Source organism: Prionailurus bengalensis, chromosome B1, assembly GCF_016509475.1.
Source record: "Prionailurus bengalensis isolate Pbe53 chromosome B1, Fcat_Pben_1.1_paternal_pri, whole genome shotgun sequence".
Classification (NCBI taxonomy): domain Eukaryota; kingdom Metazoa; phylum Chordata; class Mammalia; order Carnivora; family Felidae; genus Prionailurus; species Prionailurus bengalensis.
The window spans coordinates 169,441,868-169,466,179 of NC_057344.1; positions in this window are offsets into that span (position 1 = coordinate 169,441,868).

Below are 24,312 nucleotides of genomic sequence, written 5' to 3' on the forward strand. Positions count from 1 at the left end.
GTTGGGGGGGGGGGGGAAGTTACGAGATCAATGACTTCAGTGGCTTGAAGAAAGGGACACTGAGTGAGATTGTTTGTGCAGATTGTAATACTCCTCCATGAAGAAAACCTTCAGTAAAATGCAAATCGCTCTGTCACACAGTAGGCCATGGCCAGGGCTGTTGCACTACAATGACAAATAGAACTCATGCTTCAGGACAAATTAGAGTAAATATGTGTAACTGTGATAGGTCAAGAATTCCCTTCTGTGAGCCCTTGAATGCTGACATGGTCCAGCATTCTAGTTTAAAGGAACATAAAATGTCTGGGCTTTTCTGACCTGTCTGATTCCTCCTTCCATGTCACACACTGAGCTCATCCAATTATTGGTGTGCCTCCCTGAGGAACAATGAGGGGCAGTGAGGGACTGTATGCACTCTATTTTTTTTTTATTCTTAACTGTAGACACCTTGAATTGCTTTTCACGAAGTGAAAGTAATGAGTCAAATCTAAGTCACCTCTCGCCAGGATCCTCAAACCTGGAATTGCCTTTGTGGCCTGCCCTACTTTACCCTTACATTGGACACTCTTTAGAGAAAAATAAACTTTGTGTCTCTGTTTCAGGTGTTTAGGTGTTTTTAGGATACAAATAAGGATGCAGCTGGTGACGGTCAAAATGTGGAGCGGAGCACCAAGTAAGGTGAGTAGAGCATATCAGCAGTATTTCCAAAGCCCATAGAAATACAGAAATAATAAGTAAATCTACAGGAAGAACTAAGGAAGACTGTACTTACTAAACTACCATAATGAAAACTACAGAGAAATAAAATATGGAGAAATATACAAATTACAGAGAACTCTGTACTCAACACTCTACACTCAAACTCTGAACAAACTATAGAGAAAACTATAGAGAAACAAAGAAAAGTGTACTTACAATTTAACTCTGTCCCATCTGAGAGAAGCGTACAAAAAAAAGATGAAGCAGGAGGAGGGCTATTCATTATGTTGAGGTATGTTTTATTAAGAGGTTTTATCATCTGTTTGGTTGAGAGGTTTTCCCATTAATGGATGTTGATTTTTGTCAAATGCTATTTCTGAATCCTTTGAGATGCTCATAAGGTTTTTCTCCTTTATTTTGGTGATGTGGTGTACCACATTGATTCATTTGTGGATGTTGAACCATCCTTGCATCCACAGAATATATCTCACTTGATCATGGTGTATGATCCTTTTAATGTATTGTTGAATTTGGTTTGCTACAACCTTGTTGAGGATTTTTCATCTTTGTTCATCAGGGATATTGGCCTATACTTTCCCTTTACGTGGTATCAGGGCAATTCTGGCTTCATAAAATGAATTGAAAGAGTTTCCATTTTTTGAAAGAGTTTGAGAAGGATTGGTTTTAATTATTTTTTGAATATTTAGTAGAATTCGCCAGTGAAGCCATCTGGTCCTGTACTTTTGTCTGTTGGGAGCTTTTTGATAACTGATTCAATCTTGTTACTAGTAGTTGGTCTGTTCAGATTTTCTATTTCATCATGATTTAGTCTTGGTAAGATGCTTGTTTCTAGGAATTTATTCATTTTTTCCTGGGTCACCCACTTGGTGACATATAATTGTTTATTGTGGTCTCTTAATAATTCCTTGTAATTATGTAGGACCAATTGTAACATCTCTTCTTTCATTTCTGATTTTATTTATTTGAGCCCACTCTCTTTTTTTCCTGTTGAGTCTAGCTAAGTTTTTGTTTTTTTGTTTTTGGTTTTGTTTTTAAGAACCAGCTCTTAGTTTCATTGATCTTTCCTGTTGTCTTTTTAGTCTTTATTTCATTTATTTCTGTTCTAATCTTTGTAATTGTCTTCTTTCTACTAACTTTGGGCTTTGTCAGTTCTTCTTTTTCTGGTTCCATGAGGTGTGAGGTTAGGTTCTTTGACTTTTCTTATTCCTTCAGGTAGGCATATATTGGTGTTGACTTCCTCTTAGAACTGGTTTTGCTGTGTCTTATCACTTTTGGTATGTTATATTTCCATTTTTGTCTCAAGGCATTTTTTAATTTCTATTTTGATTTTTTCTTTGATTTATTTGGTTGTTCAGCAGCATGTTGTTTGATCTCCACATATTTGTGAATTTTCTAGTTTTCTCTGCGTAATTTATTTCTAGTTCCATACGTTGTGGTTGGAAAAGATACTTGATATGATTTCAGTCCTATTACATTTATTAAGAATTGTTTTATGGGGCTTCTGGGTGGCTCAGTCAGTTAAGCGTCCAACTTCAGTTCAGGTCATGATATCACTATCATGAGTTCAAGCCCTGCATTGGGCTCTCAGAGCCTGGAGCCTGCTTCAGATTCTGTCTCCCTCTCTCTCTGCCCCTTACCTGCTTGCTCTCTGTCTCTCTGTCTCTCTCAAAAATAAATAAACATTAAAAACATTAAAAATAAGAAAAGAATTGTTTTATGGCCTAACATATAACCTATTTGGAAAACATTCCAAATGTGCTTGAGAAGAATGTGTATTCTGTTGATTTGGGGTGAAATGTTCTGTATCTGTTAAGTCTATCTGCTCTAATGTGTTATTTAGGGTCGATGTTTCTTTACTGATTTTCTGTCTGGGTGATCTATCCATTGATATAAGTGAAATGTTTAAGTCCCCTACTATTATTATATTGCTGTCTATTTTTTCCTTTAGGTCTGTTAATATTTGATTTATATATTTAGGCACTCCTATTTTGGGCGCATAAATTTTACTAATGTCATGGCTTCTTCTTTTTTTTTTACGTTTATTTATTTATTTAGAGAGAGAGAGAGGGAGAGCAAGCAGGAGGGGGGCTCATTGAAAGAGAGAGAACCCTAAGCTGATGTGGGGCTCAGCCTCACAACTGTGAGGTCATGACCTGAGCTGAAATCAAGTCAGATGCTTAACCAACTGAGTCACCCAGGCGCCCATAATATCATGTCTTCTTATTAGATTGACTCCTTCATTATATAAAGCCATTTTTTGTGTCTCATTGCAGACTTTGTTTTAAAATCTATTTTATCTGATGTAAGTCTAACCATTCCAGTGTTTTTTTGGTTATTTTGCAAATGGTTTGTTTCCATTTGCATGGAAAAAATATTTTCCATTCCTTCACTTTCAGTCTGTGTGTGTTCATACATCTAAAATAAATCTTTTGTAGGAAACATATAGATGAGGTTTTCTTATCCATTCAGCACTCTATGTCTTTTGTTAGAGATTTAACTTCATTTACATTTAAAGTGATTATTGATAGGTGTCTACTTATCCTCATTTTGTTCATTGTTTTCTGGCTGTTTTTGTAGTTTCTCTCTTCCTTTCTCTCTTCTCTTGCTTTCTTCCTTTGTTGTTTGATCACTTTCTTTAGTGGTATGCTTATATTCCTTTCTCTTTATTTTTAATGTACTTACTATAGGTTTTTGCTTTGTGGTTACCCCAAGGCTTACATATATAGCAACTTATTTCTATAACAGTATTTTTTTTAATTTTTTTCAACGTTTTTTATTTATTTTTGGGACAGAGAGAGACAGAGCATGAACGGGGGAGGGGCAGAGAGAGAGGGAGACACAGAATCGGAAACAGGCTCCAGGCTCCGAGCCATCAGCCCAGAGCCTGACGTGGGGCTTGAACTCACGGACCGCGAGATCGTGACCTGGCTGAAGTCGGACGCTTAACCGACTGGCCACCCAGGCGCCCCTCTATAACAGTATTTTAAATTGATAACAACTTAAGTTTAATCTCATTGTAAAGCTCAACATTATTATTCCCCTTCACCTTTTGTTTTTGATGTCACATTTTGTACCTTTTTATCTTGTGTATCACTTAAATTATTCTAATCATAAGTTATTTTTACTACATTTGTCTTTTAATAAAGCCAGTAGGCTTTATGAGTAATTAATCCACTACCTTTACTATTTACCTTTCAGTAGGATTTATTCTTTCCTGTGTGTTCTTGTTGCTAATTAGCATCTTTTCTTTTCAGTTTAAAGACTTCTTAATTAAAATATTATCCAACAGTATGTCAATATACTTTCTGGAAGAAAATGCAGCATAGAAAATCGGTTGAAAGGAAGCTCACAAGTTTTCAAAGTAAGAACATAACATATTCCCTTTCATTTATTTATTTTAATGCCAAGGGGTGCCTGAGTGGCTCAGTCAGTTAAGTGTCTGATTTCGACTCAGGTCATGATCTCGTGGTTTGTGAGTTCAAGCCCTACATCAGGCTCTGTGCCGAAGCTTTGAGCCTGGAGCCTGTGTCCAATTCTGTGTCTCCCTCTCTCACTGCCCCTTTTGCTTGTGCTCTCTCTCTGTCTCTCAAAAATAAATAAACATTAAAAAATCTTTAGCAGAGCAACAATAAATAAATAATTTGGTTGTTCATTACTTCCACTTTTTTTTTCAACATAAAATAAAATAATTAGTATTTTAGACATCCATGACCCTGCATATTACCAAACTAAGCTCCTAAAATTTTTTAGCTAACTTGGTAAAATGAGGAGTTATAAGAAGTAAACCCAGGGTGAGTGAAGTGATTAGGACAAGAATCACTGGGAATATTAGATTTGTCTCCATTCTAAAAGAGCTCTTGGGGATTCTTCTGTACAATATAGGGGTAGGAAAAGTTGATTGGAACTCCAGTGGAGAGTTAGACCCTGTGAGTTCTCTTGTAATTTATGATTATTTCATTTTGAGACAAATTTGAGTAAAAAGTAAATTCCAAGTTCAGTGAGCGCATCAATCCATTCTTAACTTGATTTACATTTAATGACAATTTTCATTGTCACTTAGACTATGATCAGTGTTAGTAGAGACGTTTGTTGATATTTGAAAATCAAAATTCAATCTTATCTTTGAACAAGTGAAAAATGATGAAAAAGCCAACGTTATATAATATCTTAATTATTGTGCCTTTAGTTTTGTTAGTTTTTATTTGTATATAAGTGCAAATAAAGAATTACCAAATAATTCCATAAAGTTTATTAACCAAAATAGCAATACCTCCTTCCTCTTCCCACCAATACTCTTTAAAAGCAATCATTTTCAACTCACAGGGGACTTATAACCTTCACTTAGGTACTTTTCAGTTATACAATTTATTAAATTTCCACCATGGAAGATAAGAAAGATTTCAGCTCGATTTAAACACCACTGCTCACTGCTAACAGTGCAACTCTCATATCTATATTCTCTTAATATAGTTAATTTATAATTTTGATCAAACTAAGTATTACTGTTTACATAAATATTACTATGCTGAAGCTAGTGGGAGTTTATTTGTATAATACAATATAATTACTTTTCCCCACAACTTTGTATTGTCATTGGTATTAAAATTTTTCTTGTTTTGTTTGCTTATACTTAAAAAATACTTATCACTAATTCATCCATAAACCTTTCTCCAGTTGTTTACATTCATTCTTGCGTAAACCAAACAATAGCCATAAGCTTTGGATATGCTACCATTATTATCCTCTCTTTCAAATGCCCCTAAGCTACCAGTTTGGACCCATCATACTCCAGAAATGCTGCATGGAACTTACTTATTTCCCATCACAATCAACCAGAGAATTCTCAACCATCTCTCAGTGAGATCACCTGTTTCTTAGATCCGGTGTCTTTTACTTGGTTGGGTTATGTTCTTTTTTTTTTTTTTTTTTTTTCCCTTCTCCTTGAATCACCTATTCCACCAGATTCCTGAGAAAATGTGCAAGAGAGACAAGTTTTTAAACCATGATCTGAAAATACCTTTAATCCAGCCTCACACTTGGTTGAAAACATGGTTAGGTATAGACTTCTAGGTCTCTCAAAAGTTAAAAGCATTTTATTAATTAATTCTAACTCCTGATGGCATTATTAATACACCCAATGCAGTTTTTATTTTTATTCTCTCAGTAATGTATTTATTTTATTTTTTATTTTGTTTTTATTCTCAAAAGTATATCCTTTCCACAATTTCTGAAGGTTCATTAAAATATGCTTTGGGATGGATATATTTATATATTTGCATAGTCTGAAGCACTTTAGGAGAATTTTCCAATGAAATGCATTTACTTAATTTTCAGGATAATATTTTGAAGTATTTGTTGACATTTTCTTCTATTCCATTTTACCTTGTTACTTCTGTATTTCTTTGCCTTATATTTTGCTGTATTTTTTGAGATTAAAAACATTATAATTTTATCAAATTTTTGTAAGTATATGTATATGTGTGTCTTGAGTGTTTATATATATTTTTTTCAAGAGCTTTTATTTGTTTCCTGATGATTTCTTCCTTCCATTATATTGAATAATTAATATATTTTTTCATTTTAGTAAATCAACATCATAAAAAGATTTACCATGAAAAGCATTATTCTTCCACTTCGCACTTATGTATCCAGTTCTCAACCATAAAAATCAGCACTTCCATAAACTTTACAGATTTTTTTACAAATTAACTTAAAATGTTTTTTTCCTCTTTTGACACAAAAAATGGAATATTACCTTTTTCTCTGCCTTTCTCACCTAATATTTGGATGCCTTTTTTTTTGTGTACAGTTCATAGAAATCTCCTTCATTCCTTTTTATGTATAATCATTTATTTAATGAGTTCTCTCTTGATAGGCATTTGATTAATTCCCATTTCTTATTCTGACAGTAATGCTACATTGAATAACCATGTTTATAGGCCATTTAATGTATGGGAAAATATACACTTAATGCATGAGCAAACATAAGTTCCCCAAAGCGCAATTTCAAGATCAAATGTTATACAAATTTGTAATTCTGAAAAATAGTTCTAAAGCTGCACACCATCATCAGTTTTTGACTTTGTTAATTAAACAGGTGAAAAAATATTCCAGTGTATGTTTAATAAATATATTTTTTCTCATGATGAAGGAAGATTTTTTTTAATGTTTAAGAGACATTTGTATTTCATTTTCTTTTTTTAAAATATTTATTCATTTTTGAGGAGGAGAGAGGGTGGGGGCAGAGGGGCAGAGAGAGAGAGACACACACACACACACAGAAACCAAAGCAGGCTCTAGGCTCTGAGATATCAACACAGAGCCTGATGCGGGTCTCGAACCCAGGAACCACGAGATCATGACCTGAGCCAAAGTCAGATGCTTAACCAACGGAGCCCTCCAGGTGCCCCTGTATTTCCTTTTCTATGAACTGTTTATGTTCTTTGCCAAATTTATATTTTGCTTTTTGCTTATTTCTTAGCAGTCTACAGATTTTTATACCTATACATTAAATAATTTTTTGTCTCTGATATGATTTTCAGGTTTAAAAACATTTTTCTCATAGTTCTGGGAGTTGGAAATCTGAGATCAGGGTGCCAGTGTGGTATAGTTCTGGTGAGAACCCTCTTCCTGGCTTGCAGATGGCTGCCTTCTTATGATATCCTCACATGGTGGAAAGAATGAGAGAACTTTCTGGGGCGTCTTATTTGGACTGTCATCTCATTCAGGAGGACTGAATCTTCATGGCCTATTCACCTCCTATTCATCAGGAACGTTTAAACATAAAAATTCTGTGCAAATGCCAACGCTCAGTTTGTAATAGCCCATCCTGGCCCCTCAAAATTCATTCTCTTCTCGCATACAAAATACATTCATTCCGTCCCAACAACCCCAAGAGACTTAACTCCTTCCAGCATCACTCTAAAGGTTAAACTCCAAAGTTTCACCTAAATATCATCTAAAACAGATATGGGTGAGATTTGAAGTATGATTCATCTTGAAAGAAGATTTCTCTCCAGCTCTGAACATGTGAAACCACACAAGTTACATGCTTCCAAAATACAATGGTGGGACAGCCATAGGACAGACATTCCCATTCCAAAAGGGAGAAATAAAAAAAAAAAAAAAAGGAAGGAGTGACAGGTGCCAGGTAAGTGTAAAACATCACAAAGCAAATTCCATTATATTTGAAAGCTGGGGAATAATCTTCTTTCACCTATTTCTCTTCCCTTTAGGACCTTTGGGTTGCAGACCCATCTGCAGGACCAGCTGGGGTGGAGGTCCCACCTTTGGGGCCCATTGAGGGGATTGATCTGCCCCTAGAGCTCACACTCCCAGGGCTTTGCCAGGGGACCCTGCCTCAACTTGGATCAGCTGCTGAGATAGGATCTGTTAGGGTTTGCCACTGTAAAGTTACTCTTTTCCCTTTTCCACGCTGTACTCATTGAAAGGCTGTCATTATGCATGGCCATGATGGAATAGGGAGCAATTTTCCACCTGTCTTAGTTCAGGCTGCTGTAGCAAATTAGCATAGACTCAGTGGCTTAAGCAACCATGGAAACTTATTTCTTGAGGCTCTGGGGTCTGGATGTTGGAGATCAGGGTGCCTGCATGGTCAGGTTCTAGTGAGATTCACCTTTCAAGTTGCAAGGTTGCTGACTTTTTATTGTATTCCACCATGGCAGGAAGAGTTAGCTACCTCTCTGACTTCTTCTCTTAAGGACATTAATCTTATTTATTAAGGCTTCACCTTCATGTTCTTATCACATCCTGAAGGCCTAACCTCCAAATATCATTGCATTGGGTTAGGGTGTCGACATATAATTTTGATGAGGGGGATACAAACATTCAGTCCATAATACTACCTCCTTATAAGTGTGCATCTACAAAAATTATTAAGATTTCTTTTGCATGGGAAACTTTTCATGATGTTTTTAATCTGCATGAATAACTTTAAAAAATGTTTTGTTCTATGTAGTTCTCTATTTTTAAAAATTTTTTAAATATTTATTTATTTTTTAAGAGAGAAAGACAGACACAAGTGTGGGAGGGGCAGAAAGAGAGGGATACACAGAATCTGAAGCAGGCTCCAGGCTCTGAGCTGTCAGCACAGAGCCTGACGCCGGGCTCAAAGTCATAAACTGAGAGATCCTTGAGCTGAAGTCGGATGCTTAACTGACTGAGCCACCCAGGTGCCCCTGTAGTTCTCTATTTTTAAGCATAGACGATTTGCTTTTTTTTTTTTTAAGTTTATTTATTTTGAGTGAGAAAGAAAGAGTACAGATGGGGCAGGGAGAGAGAGAAAGAGAGAGAGAGAGAGAGAGAGAGAGAGAGAGAGAGAGAGAGAATCCTAACAGGCTCTGCACTGTGGGGCTCGAATTCACAAACTGTGAGATCATGACCGGAGCTGAAGTCAAATGCTTAACTGACTGAGCCATGCAGGTGCCCCAGAGGATTTTCTTTTAAATATGGTGATCCTTGGTTGTCTGCTCATAAGTAAGGGCTGGGAATAAAAACTAAAAACTAATAATAAACTTTCTGTATGGGGATGAGGTATACTGGCTATCAGCTTCACTGTTTAGTGTTGCCTGGCTAGGTAACTCTATGTCGGTATCATCAGGGTTTTGTTGTTGTTGTTGTTTGCTTATTTATATGTTACTTTGGGGTGGACACATTCTGCAGTCAATAATACATTTACAGTCTCCTACTGAGAGGGTATAAGGAAACTTGGCTACCAGCTTAGTGAGTTTCTGAGCTGAGGATCTGAGGAAAGTTGGGGATAGAGGTGGCATTGTCTCTGGGGATGACTCAGCCCTTAGAGTACAGACAAGTTTTCATTAACTCCTGTGAGACTTTAATCCTCAGTCCTTAACTGTTCTATCTCTAAGGCAGGGATCTCTTACTCTGCTTTGCATTAGGCAAATGAGATCAGGGGGATTCCAGCTTCTTCTCTCCTCACCCTTATTTTCCATCTCTTATGTAAACCTCAGGTACATGTGAATTTAACTATGAAGCAAATATCAGTCAAAAGATCTGCCTTTATTCCTATTTCCAGAAGCACCTGGCTTCTGGAATCCTGAGCCTTTCATTTGTTTTTGGTTTATAAATCAGGTTGCTTTTCTTTTTTCTTTCATTTCTCCCAAACTGGCTTACAATTCAACTTTCTTAGTAATATCTGCCGGTTTCCTTTGCTTTGAGATTCTAAACTGCTGTTGCTACATGTTTTTGATTTCTTGGTCTTAGGGAGTTTATGATTTTAAAAATTTACTTACTGTTTTTTGTTGTTGTTTTTTTTTTTTTTTAGTGGAGCTTGGGAAACAGATGAAAGTAAATGCATGAGTAAAATTTCTTACCTGTGATGAGCTAGGTTTTATCTTCATAGTGATATAATGAGTTGAGAATATTATTCTCCATCAATGTTTCATAGTATCTTTCTAAATGCTGTCAGTAAAGGGGAGGGGAAGGAACATGGAGATGTGGTCTCCTACAGCTAACCTGGAGTGAGGTAGTCTTACCAGTCATTAAAAGCTGAAGCATGGGAGGCTACATTCAGTCAGGAGACCATGGATGAAGGCTCTTTAGGGCTAGGGGGAGGCTGGAGCTTTGATGAGAGCAGAGAGCAGCAAGACAAGAGAGAACAACAGGGAGTGAAGAAACTAGAGGTTAGAAAAAGTTGAGTGAAATTAAAAAAAATGTTTTTTAATGTTTATTCATTTTTGAGAGAGAGAGGGAGACACAGACTCTGAAGTAGGCTCCAGGTTCTGAGCTGTCAGCATAGAGCCCGACGCAGGGTTCGAACCCACGAACTGTGAGACCATGACCTGAGCTGAAGTCAGACACACAACCGACTGAGCCACCCAGGCGCCCCAGGTCAAATTTTAATAGTTGTCATGAGTTGGGACAATGGGGAGAAGATGTAGATCAGTGTTTATGAATACTTTCTGTGATTTTTTTTATCTTTTTTTTTTTTAATTTTAAAGACAAAGAGCATGCAGGGTAGAGAGGCAGAGGGAAAGAGGGAGAATCTTAAGCAGGCTCCATGGTCTGTACAGAGCTTGATGCGGGACTCGATTCCATGACCCACGGATCATGATCTGAGCTGAAATCAAGAGTCAGATGCTCAAGCTACTGAGCTACCCAGGTGCCCCTTTTTCTGATTTTTAGATGTACAGTTTCCTTTTTAGTGTCCCCAGGATTTAATTAATCAGCATTAATTATGTTTGCTGTTCTTCTTGGAGTCATATTTATGTTTCTTTTTACGTGACTTTGTTAGGGAACTATGCATATTTTCTAGTCAAATATGCATGCATTTAAATTCTAATACACTTGCTCCTTCCAAAATCATTCTACATAACTTACATTAAAAACACAGACATATTTACATACATCTGCAAATACAGAGTAAAATTTAAAAGAGATAATAAGTAGGCAGGAAAAACATGTGGTTGACATTGTAAAATCTCTTTTTGAGGAAAATATGTAAGGCAATCTTCCCTTCCCAGGTAAAGGAGTACAATGCTCATGGACGTTTTATGGTGAAGAAAGCAATAGACATGTTTCTGAAAGACATAAAAGGAGTTCATGAGCACACCTGGGTGGCAGAGTCAGTTAAGCGTCTGACTCTTGATTTTGGTTCAGGTCATGATTTCCCGGTGGTTTGTAAGATCGAGCCCCACGTGGGGCTCTGCACCCAGTGAGGAGGTTACTTGGGATTATCTCTCTCCTTCCTCTCTGCCCCTTCCCATGCTCATGCACGCATGTGCATGCTCTCTCTTTCAAAGTAAATTAACAAACTTGAAAACAGAATTCATGGACACTATATTAGTTTCCTGTTGGTCCTGTAACAAATTACCACAAATTTAGTGGCTTAAAACAACACAAATTGATTATCCTAAAGTTCTGGAGGTCGGAAGCCCTAAAATCAAGAAGTTGCAAACTTCATTCCTCTGGAGGCTTCAGAGAAGAATCTGTTTTCTTGCCTTTTTCAGCTTCTTAGAGGTTACCTATATTCCTTAGTTTGTGGTCTCATCATTTTCAAAGCTGCAAAGTAGCATCTTCAGTCTGTAGTCTCTAACCTCAGTCCTGCTCTTATAAAGACCCTTGTGATTGCATTAGATTCAACCAATAATCCAGAATAATATCCCCATCTGAAGATTTCTAACTTAATTATATTTGCAAAGTTCCTTTTGTCATATAAAGTAATATATTTAGAGGTTTCAGGGCTTAAGGCATCTTTGGTGGAGAGAGAAGGCATTATCCCACACATGGATACATAAAAGGTGAAAAAAAAACAAAAACAATTCAGTCTAGGGAGTAGGAAGATATAGTTTGTATGCGTCCAGGCAAAAAAAAAGTCAAGGACAATAATTCATTTCATCCTTTCAGACTTCTGCTCATTTCTTTGCTCATTAATAATATCATTAAATCATAACAAGCAAAGAAGGGAAATGGAAAGAAAAGACAGCACAGTGGCAGGAATGGGCAGTATATGGTTGGGCAGGCTGTGTGTGTGTGTGTGTGTGTGTGTGTTGCATGTGTCTGTTGCATTTTAAGCATGTTATTAGAGACACACAGAGGGTTATAATCTAGGAATGTAGCATTCTGACTGTATGTGGTTCTATAGAAATATTTCCACCAACTGTAGAGCAGAATTGTTCTTAGTATTATTTTTGATTTATGTACCACGTTGTAAGATCGGAAATATGCCAAAACAATTTCCCTCTTTCAAATAGGAAGTACAAAAAAGTAAACCAATGAAAATTTTCCAAAATAACTCTTAGCAAAAGCAGTAAGTAAGGCATTTTCGAGAATGCATTGAACGAGAGGCTTAGAACTAGGTATGAATGATTTAGAAATAATAATCTTATAACCATCATTTGAAAGTACTTATGGCCTAAAGTGCCTTTATTTATAAAGTCATCAAACCACCTCATCATTTAGGATGGGTAATTACTTATATTGTTCTGTGATCTGGCAAATGTGCGAGTGTGGACTGCTTGCTAAGATGAAAACAATATTCAGCAGTGGTTTCCACTGATATAGTGTCTTGCTTTTGAAAGAAATACAGACTGTCTTTCACTAAGTTTAATAAAAATTCAGTTATTGAAATGACTATTAGGTTTGTTCCAGTACCCAAAAAGAATTAAAAAAAATAAGAGAAGAATATTTAGATTTCTGCCTCTTTACATGTTTACAGATAAATATCCGTAAGTACAGACCTTAGTCATGGAGTCGGATGCCCAGCCATGTGTGAGGATAACAGTCCTAAAGGAGGAAGTCAGAAATCACATTTCATCTAACCTTGAAAATCTACGTGCAGAAAACTTGGGGCATCTAACCATTTCTTAGTCAGTTGTCATTCCTGTTTATACTGCAAGCATCTGAATAAATGCAGACTTTTTGGGGGACTCTTTCTCAAAATAGAGAGAACCTATAAATTATTTATGTTATTGTATAATGGTTGCATAACCCAAACTGATCAAACGAAAACATCTTTAGAGTGTGTCAGATGTAAATGAAATTCACCATGCCACATTAACCAATAATCTTACTCTTTTGGCATTTGCTTGGGTATTTAAATATGATGCTTGATATTGCATCCAAAACTGCTGTCAGTATAAGTAGGTAATAAGTCTATATTTGCCATCCTTGGAACATTTCTTACAGGGTTGGTAAACAATCGTGGGTGTTAACTTCCTCCCTTGGTTACATAAAGTTAGATAAAAATACTCTTTTCCTGAGAAACTTAACAGAAACCCATGGGGGAGGGGAAGGAAAAAAAAGAGGTTAGAGTGGAAGAGAGCCAAAGCATAAGAGACTGTTAAAAACTGAGAACAAACTGAGGGTTGATGGGGGGTGGGAGGGAGGGGAGGATGGGTGATGGGCATTGAGGAGGGCACCTTTTGGGATGAGCACTGGGTGTTGTATGGAAACCAATTTGACAATAAATTTCATATATTAAAAAAAATACTCTTTTCCTGTATATGTTATTTTTTTCCTCATTTTATTTTCCTCCTCAATAATTAGGATGATGCTATCATCAGTTTGTTCAAAAGAATCTTTATTGTTGTATTTCTCTATGTGTTGCAGTGCCCTGTATTATCGTATTGCATTACTTTTCCTTTCTTCCTGGTCTTCTTTACTCCTGTTTTCTCTAGCCCACTTTACTATATAACAAATTTTCTTTAATATGTATACAACCTTAAAAAATACATAGTTACTTTCATCCCTTTTTTGCTTTTATTTACTTATTTTTACTTTTTTTAATGTTTATTTTTGAGAGAGAGAAACAGAGTGTGAGCGGGGGAGGGGCAGAGAGAGGGAGACACTGAATCTGAGGCAGGCTCTAGGTTCTGAACCGTCAGTGTAGAGCCCAAGGCAGGGCTGGAACCAATGAACTGTGAGATCATGATCTGAGCCGAAGTCGGATCTTTAACCACTGAGCCACCCAGGCTCCCTCCCCTTTTTTGTTTTTCTAATATTTGAATTTATCTAAGAATAGTGGTTTGTTTGAGATTCCCACTTTTTATTTTTTTTTTTTAATTTTTTTTAATGTTTATTTATTTTTGAGAGAGACAGAGACAGAATGCGAGTGGGTTGCGACAGAGAGAGAGGGAGACACAGAATCTGAAACAGGCTCCAGGCTCTGAGCTGTCAGCACAGAGCCCCACGCGGGGCTCAAACTCACGAGGTGCGAGATGATGACCTGAGCTGAAGTCAGGCGCTCAACCGACTGAGCCACCCAGGTGCCCCGTGATTCCCACTTTGTCAAATTTGGTATTTTATAGTGGTTCCAGTAGTTATGCCTCTGGTCTATGTTTTAAAATTCATTGATACATGGTATTTAGATGCTGTTTCTTATTTTGCTTATATTATTTGTCTTATTTTCTTGTTCTCGTTTTGCTTTTTGTTATCTTTCCTCTTCTTATTTTTTGTTCCATCCTAGAATATTTTCTGTTATTGGTTTTTTTCCAAAGATTTGCCTTTTCACGCTCTTCTAAAAAATATGTCATTAATTTTTATTCATATTTACTATTTCCTTCCTTTTTACTCTTCTGCTTTCTCTGTTGCTCTATAACTATCTTCTTAAATTGAAATTATTAGTTTTCAGTTATTTCATGTTTTTTTCTGATAAATGTGTTTAAAGCTACAATATTAAAGGATGACTTTAGCTATATTCTATGCATTTAGTTGAGTTTTATTTTAATATATTCCTGAGTGTTTTGTAATTTTCTTTTTGATTTCTTATTCAATATAAAGTTTATTTATTGATTAGCTTACAAAGTATGCAGATTTTTTTTTTAATTTCAAGTTTGATTATATAGCGTTAGAATACAAAGCCTGAGTTCTGAAACTTTAGAATTCATGAAGGTATCTTTGTGGACTATATTATCACTGATTTCTGCTCATGTTACATCTGTAGTTAGTGTTCTCTGTTAATCAACTATAAAAGTTTATATACATGCATTCACAAATGGAAAAAATATGTATGTATGTGTGTGAGTTTATTAGTTGGGATTTAAAAGCCTAGTATAATTTTGTTTAATATTTTTTCTATATGTTTAATATTTTTCATTTAATATTTTTTCTATATTTCTTTCAGCTTCTGAGAGGAATACATTAAAAAATTCTAAACACCAATTTGATTTATCCATTTCTTCCTTTGGTTCTGTAAGTTGTTGCTTTATTTAATTTTGAAGCTCTATTATTATGTACACATAATTATGATCATTACATTTTATTAAGCTTAATAATCTTTTGTAAGTACATATTTTTATGCTTTATGATACTTTTGCCTTAAATTTTATTTGATGTTACATGAAAGTCTTGTTTCCTCTTTCTTGTGATTTATAATAGCCTGGCATATCTTTTTTTCTTTTCCTTTATTTTCATCTTTTCTTCACCATTTTATATATCTTTTATAACACATATTCCTGGATCTGTTTTAAAAGTTTTCTCTAAGCCGAGACTCCGCGTTTTGATAATTTAATCCACTTGCATATTTGGAAATACATTCAGGAAGATCTTTTGTTTTATTTCATTTCTTTTTTAGTACATTTTAAAAAATCTAGTTTAATTTTATCTTTCCTTCCCTTGGGTTAGATTAAAATTTCCTCTTCTGTCTTCAAAATAATACTGTCAAATTAGTTTTTTGTATGATAATCTGTTACTTATAAGACGCAGCCATGTTCACATTTTCTTACAGATTTCTTACAATTATTGACATCTTGACCTTTTGACAAAAGAAATACATGTTTTAGAACACTACTCTTTTTTGGTTGTGTGCCCTTGGCAATGTTTTCTTCTGTAGTATCTCCAAGATCAGGCTGAATAATAGAACTACCTTCCTGTGCTAGCTTTCCTGTCCCCTCCCCACCATCGCTGGAAATCTGTGAGGTCTCAAGTTATTTGAGAGGTATTAGAAGGCTTTAAACAAACAAAAAGACAATCAAACAAAAAATAAGTAAGTAAAATAATGTCTCTCTCTTTAAAATTCCTTATTAGAAACATACTTTGGATTTGAGCAACATATATATAGTGACATATTTTCCAGAATATGCATGTAAGAGATCACATGGGCTATTAAATGGAAGGAGCCTAAAGGCTTAGAACTTTCATTCATTAATTTATTTTAATTATAATTTCTCTTTGGCATTTTATGTTATCCTTAACCAATTAAATGGAAAGAAAATGAAAACTTGGGCAAAAATACGATAGAGCCATAACTAGGAAATCCATAACTTACTGGATATATATATGTGACACATACATACATATGCATGAGTAGAAGAAAGGTGCACAGGAAGGCAAACTTTACCTACTGTTCAACTGAAGAAGAATTTCTGCAACAAAAAGTGAAGTCATGATCTTATCACCCCTGGACCCATCGTTGATTTATTTTATGCAACATGAATCTTCATAAATATTAGAACTACTTGTATAATGCCAGTATATAATATAAATGCAAAATAACATTATTAACAATTAGACCATCCAGACAATCTGTCAACTAGAATTATCAAAGGGTAGGTCTAAATTGTTGCTAATGGTCCATAATAGTAGTGATTTATCATCTGAATTAATACAAAAATCCAGTCCTGTTCTTTTTAAACAAATAAGCAAAAAAAAAAAAAGTCCATCTATCTTCCTTCCATTTACTGTTTTTATACTGAATGGATTATTTTTATTGTATCTATTTAGTTTCTGTCTGGTCAGCATTAGCTCCCTTCTCTTGTTGTCCCACTTCCCTCTTAACTTAGGGGCTGCTTCCTTTTCTTTTCTAGCCACTCAAAGGGGAACCATAAAATACTCACGTAGGCTCCTCTTTGGCCACAGTTGCCTGGAGCTGAGGTGGATAGTTATCAGAGAGCAATCGTTGGTCTTCTCTGGGACTGTAAACCTGGGAACCAAGAAGTCAACCTCCTGGTGGAAGAAACCATGGGATGTGAAGTTCTCAAACTATTTGTGCCCATGTTTCCCACTGTGCAGAGAAACTGTGGAGAAACAAAATTGATATACTCTAAAGAGACAGAAAGGAAGAGGACTCTGATGGAGGGAAAGAGAGATAGAAAGAGAGTTGCAGAATCATGAAAGAAATTCACACTATATAAATAAGCTGTGAGTGTGTGTGTGTGTGTGAGTATGTGTGTTTGAGAGGTTTAATAGTCCTCTACATAATAATTGTTGACAATCCACATTCTGACCTAGAATCGTGAGTCAAATTTCACTTACCAGGATGGAAACAGGCGAGTTATTTGCCTTTTCTGTGCCTCACTATCCTCCACTATTAGATGGCAACGATTTGAACACTTTTCTAGAATAGCCATGAGGTTTCAATGACTGGGTAGAAAGGTATGGATATGGATATAGATATAGATACATATCATTTAGAACAATGCTTTGGAAGACAAAGTGCTGAACAATATTATTTGTTATTTTTAATAATTGCTAAATGCTAGCTTTTGTATTTTTCTCCTATGACAGGAGCTACATGAGTATCAAACAATCACCATTCTTTTCTCCAAAAGCACACTTAGAATTCCCACCAGCAATTCTTTCCTCAGCTACACCATATCACCGCTACCCCAGGTAAACCTGTGTCGCAAAACGACAAAACAAAATTGGCAATAATAACCAAAATTGCTTTTGTGTGAAGGTTACTACAGGGTAGTAATTTTATGTTTAACTCGGTTTTTTTGTCATGACCAGTTCTTGCATTTGCACTACAATGATTTGTATGATTTATCCTTCTAAAATGTGTTAATAATAAAAGATACACACACACACACCCATATATACATACATACATACATACATAATTTGTTTTGTAAAGTTACAGGGAACAGAATTCACATGTTCAACTTTCGGTGTATGATATGCAGCACCAATGGAACTGATGGATATTTAATAGGTTGTACTTAACAATGAAAACATGCTAGCGCTAGTGATTGTATTTTTTAACCAAATTCAGAGTAGGATTCACTTAATATATGTTATTTAAAGTGTAAAATACATTTTGAATTCGCTAAACATAAGTAACTTTATAACACAATTTTAGAAGGTCATCTTAGTCTCAGGACGTTAATTTTGTATTGATATAAATCATTACACATTACCTTCTATCTAGTTAAAATGCAGCAATAGGAAAAGGTTTAAGCTTTATCATTACATGGAATTTCATTAATTTTATAAGAGTTGAAATAGAATATGAGTTCTTGGGTGTGTGCACACATATAAAAATGCATACATCCAAAATATGATTTTATGTCATTTCACATGCACATTTATATATCAAGGACATATATTTCTGTGAACTCATGTTAAGAAGTTTAATATAAATATGGTTAAATTAAGGAAAGTGTTAAGTGATTTTTAATAGGTGAAAATAAAAACTAAATAGAGAAAAAGAAACTAAGCAAACAAAGCAAAACAATTTAAAAATCTCTGGAGAAAGAAAAGAGGGAACATTCAACAAATCTATGATGACATGTGTCATTATTAATGTTACAATGTTTGGAGAAGTGGTTTATAGAACCAAAAAATTAGAGCTTTAATGACAAGGATATTGAGTGATCTGGTTTATTTCATTCTTGATATTTACAGTGAGTTTTGAATATAAAAATATGTGACTAAGGAAACATTCATAAATAGACTGTGCATACCAGAACAGCACCTCATAGATTTAACCGTGGAGCCCCATTTGGAAGATGGAGTCTATTTTTAGACCAGTGAAACATGCACATCTTCTTACATCATATTTTTGGAGTAAAAGCCTCACAGACCCCTAGATTCTTTCCTTATAAGTAAGTAACTTTCAAGTCTCTTCCTTTCAACCACATATTACTTATTAGTTCCCTTTGAAATTGCAAAACATCATTTTCCTATATATTATCCGATTATTTCAGCTTGAAGTGATTTCAGAACATGAGAGAACTGCAAAAATTCTCTTTTCCTGTTAAAATCATATAATCTTCAGTAACTTTGGAAACATTTACTTTAGAATATTCTCACCCAGTTAGATGCATTGCTAATTCTCCCAATGTACCCGACACACCTGTACCACTCTGTGTGATAAGAAAGTGGAGAAGTATGTACAGACCTGTATTTAAATACCCGCTGTCAATCTAATATACAGGCTGGGATGAGGATAATTGATGTGTGTAAGGCAATGAGAATCAGCCCAAATACTAAATTATGTATTTGTTGCTGCCATGCCATAAAGTCCAACATATCTGGTGTGCTTATAAATTTTAAATTCTATTTGCAGGGAAGATGCGCTTCTAATAGCTCTGGCTTCACGGTGAAATGAGTCTTTAGAAACATGATTCCAATATGTACTTACTTTGGACCCTACATAAGAAGATAATCTTTCTGTATCCTGGGCTAAATATTTCTTGAGTATTAAGTATTGAAAAGACTGTATTTCTTGGTAACAAGGAAAGACAGAAAACTGCAATGGTTCTAGAATATTTTCATATGAATGCTTAGTCCCCTTTTCATCATTAAATTAGAAATCGACATGGACTTGAGGGCATTTAAATTTTAACTGGTTAAAAAAGATAAATTTTAACTGGTGAATTTATGGAGATCATGAAGAGATGTACATAGGGACAAAAGGCTGAAGGGAAAGAGAGAAGGCATAGTACATGGTTTCATGGTATCTTAGATCTAGCTCTCCCTCTAGCCAGTGAATTTCTAAGTAGAAATGTGGGGCAGAGGAGGGCTAGAGGGTGAAGAAAGTACTATTTTAATTTGTATATCCCCAACAGCCACTTCTGAAATCTCCTCTACTATGAAATCAGTCTACCGCCAGCATACCAACAAGCTAGATTAGCAAAGTTCATTGTGGTATGTTTGGGTGTTTTAAAACACAAAACACATTTTCCTATGAAAATATAATAATGGCGTTCTTATGTTCAAAGTAACAATTTTCTAGCCCAGGCAATATTGTCATATTTAATCTCTTAAAGTTGAATGATGGGACTAAAGAATATTATAACACCTGGCTAAAATTTATAAAATTAATTGTACAGCAAGCGTTTTCAAGTGCTAACCTGATCTTCGAGAAGCATATCTTGGCAGTGAAACATCTAGATTTGGTAGTTCCAGTGAACGATCTATAGATTTGTATGATCTATAGATCTGCATGTTTAAAGCGATTTACAACCAGAAGGAAGCATGAATGAATCAACTAGAAGGCAACTCATTATGTTTCCTCCTGCTCCTGTGTTTCCTATCAAGAGAATGGCTTTTTCAGTTGGCACCATTGTGGAACAGAAAACATAACCCACAGTTTACAGAGGAAGAAACGAACTTAGAGTGATTGAGTGATTTGCCAAAGATCATACAGCTACTAAAGTGGTAGATCTGGGATCAGGGCCAGCTACATAATTTGAGGGCCCAGCAGAAAATGAAAATTCAAGGTCCCTTGTTCAAAACTCAGGAAAAGAGATTTTTCCTTTCTTCCACAGTCTGTCTCTTCAGCTGTCATATTTTTTATTTGCCATTTGATGTAACGTTCCTTCCAGCATGAGGATATGGGTGGGGTGAGTACAGCGGACTCCTATGGAGTCCCACCCACTCTGTATGTGAGGCAGGTGCCACTCCTCACTACCCCCTCATGAGTGAAGGATGACAGCAATTGCTGGGTGGGGGCAAGTGGCAGAGAACCACCCAGGAGAGACAAGGAGGTGTGGTGGGGGTGGGAGGCAGGGCATATGTGAGCCAAGACTGTAAGTCCCCCGTGCATGCACACTCCCTTGTTCCATCAGACTTCACTCACACACACAGATGCGAAGATAACATTATGGAGAATTTCAGAACCACTTTTGCAGACCATTCGCCGCCGGGTTTGGAGCCCCCTCCTGGTCACGGATCTTGGTTTGAAAGTCACGTGCACTTGAAACTGATCTTATTCAGGACTCTAGACCCAGGTCAATGTATTTCAGAATTTCGTATTTTTCTCCATACTAACTACCTTTCTAGGCTGAAGTTTATTTGTAGCATGGCCTTCTTAAAGTGTAGCATTTCCCCAGAGTAGGCTTGAAATTTGAGATCTTAGAGAACCCCGGACAAATGGTTCATAGATTTTGGCTTTAGAATTGCTCCAAGGGCACACTCTTCATACAAAGTGCATGCACTTCACATTCTTGCCAATAGCAACAGTTGACTCCCCTTAGCAGAATAGCCCCTGTGCTCTTGATATCGTAAAACTCACTAGACACAAAATATATATATTCCACTGGTGATTTCTTGACAATTAGTGACTGAAAGCATCAGAAGTAGAAGTTGGCTTTCAGTTGTATGTATCTTGCTCTTTTTCCTCCATCACGCAACCCTTGCTTCCTCTGGACTTGGCATTTGTTGGCTGGTTTATTAGCCGGTTTATTGAAGTATACTAGATCCATCAGGTACCCGGTCCATGTTGTAGCTTTTAGTTATAGCTGTGTATGCGATGGGACTTAGGCGCAAATTGGAAGGAATATGAAATGGAAATGCTATTCATATCAATCCTAATAAATGAACCAATTAACAGACTTTCTCAACAGGCTATTGATAAAATTTATATTGTTTGTTTTATCAGTTAAGGTTCAAATTCAGGCAGAAAGGATTTAAGATAATTGTGCTTGGTTCCATTAACAGAAACAGGTGTTTATATTTTTTTTTCTAGGAAAATTTTTGGCTTTTGAAATACCAAGTATCTAAATGTACTGTCAATTTGCTTACCGATAGTTTCTCAGCTACATAAGCAGTTTGTGCTCATCTTTGTTTTTATCTTAAGGGTGACAGGCATTTTAATGGTCCTGGCTTGATCTAGAATGATAGTTATAGCTTTTTTTCCTATCTCTCAAAAGCACTCTAAATCTTTGTAAGTAAAGGAAGATAGTTAAGATTGACTGTGTTTTCTCAATTTGCTGAGATAGAATTTTCTAAATATTTTATGTGCTCAGGTACATGTGAAAAGTTGTAGGGCTACGGTATTTATTTGGAAATGACTTAAGGAGTCAGCTCCACTTGTGATTGATTCTAATTATTTCTATTTAATGAAGCTAATATGAAGGTGGCACTGCTTCTTCATCCTTACATCATTTTTTCTCCTAATTGCCCAATTGATCTATCTCAGTTGTATAAAAAAGAAGTCTCTGCTTCAAATGTTTCCCCTGTATTATCTTTGCAGATTCAACAAAAACAATTAGGAGGGTGGAAATGAAGTGTAAATGATTCTCACTTTTTCAGATTTATTCAATCAGCATATTCAAGAGTAAAGAACCAGGAATCTGGGTAAGTAATTAATTTCTGTAATGATTACGATGCAGTCAGTCCAAGTCTAACATATCTCTTCAGTCAAATTCCTGGAGTTTTTCTTCTATTCTTTCCATGACCATCACATGATTGCTTTCTTATATTTTGCAGGCCTCGAATCAAATGTTCCTTCTGAAGCAGAATTTTTTCTGAACAATCTAGCTAAATGGGTGCCTTCCTTCTGTATTCTATCCCTGTCAGTCTATAACCTGGTTAACATTCCTTTTTCTTTGGTATTAATTTGAAATTGTCTAATTTATTTATTTCTTAATGTAATGCTAATTGCAATGGAATGTTAATTATAAAAAAAATCTCACCAGACATTAAGCTTCATGGAAGATTTCTCTTTATTATTCATTGATGCATTCCCATAACCAGAATAGATCTGGTTCATAGTAATTATTTTTAAAATAATTAATATTAATTAAATTAATCTTATTTTTTTTAATTTTTTTAACGTTTATTTATTTTTGAGATAGAGAGAGACAGAGCATGAATGGGGGGGGGCGGGATCAGAGAGAGGGAGACACAGAATCTGAAACAGGCTCCGGGCTCTGAGCTGTCAACACAGAGCCAGATGCGGGGCTCGAACCCACGGACCGAGAGATCATGAGCTGAGCCGAAGTCGGCTTCTTAACTGACTTAGCCACCCAGGCGCCCCAAATTAATTTTAAAAATAGTTATTGAGGAGGGTCAGCACAATGTCAGCATCATGATGGCATAAGAATCAACCAAAAAATGTCAGAACTAATCAAGAAAGTTGTAGGATATAAATTCAACATATAGGAGTCAGTTGCATTTCCATACATTAACGATGACATATGAGAAAAACAAATAAACAATCCACAATAGCTAAAAAAATCAATAAGATATTTAGTAATAAATGTAACTAAGGAATTGAACATCTGTGAGATGAAAACCACAAGGCTTTGATGAAAAAAAGTGAAGAAGACACAAATAAATGGAAAGATAGCACATGTTAGAGGATTGGAAGAATTAATACTGTCAAAATATCAATACTACCCAAAGCCATTTATATATTCTATGTAATTCCAATAAAAATTCCAATGGAGGGGCGCCTGGGTGGCTCAGTCAGTTAAGCGGCTCAGGTCATGATCTTGTGGTTTGTGAGTTTGAGCCCCACGTTAGGCTCTGTGCTGACAGCTCAGATCCTGGAGTCTACTTCAGATTCTGTGTCTCCCTCTGTCTCTGTCCCTGCCCCACTTATGCTCTCTCTGTCTCTCTCTGTCTCTCTCTCTCAAAAATAAACATTAAAAACTGTTTTAAAATTCCAATGGAATTTTTCATAGAACTACAACAACTAATTCTAAATTTATATGGAACAAAAACAAAACAAACAAACAAAAAATCCCCAATAGTGAAAACTTGAGAAAGGACAAAGCTAGAGGTGTCATGCCCCCTGATTTCAAAATGCACTTTAAAGTATAGTAATCTTGACACCTGAGTGGCTCAGTTGGTTGCATGTCCTACTTCAGCTCAAATCAGATTTCATGGTTCAGTTCATCAATTTAAGCCCTGCATTGGGCTCACTGCTGTGAGTGCAGAGCCTGCTTCGGACCCTCTGTCCTCCAACCTCTCTGTCCTTCCTCTGCTCTCTCTCTCTCTCTCTCTCTCTCTCTCTGTCTCTCTTCCTCAAAAATAAATAAACACTAAAAAATAATGTTATAGGAATCAAAACAGTATGGCACTGGCATAAGAATAGACACATAGACCAATGGAACAAAATACAGAGCCCAGAAATAAGTTCTTACATATATGGGGTATTAATAT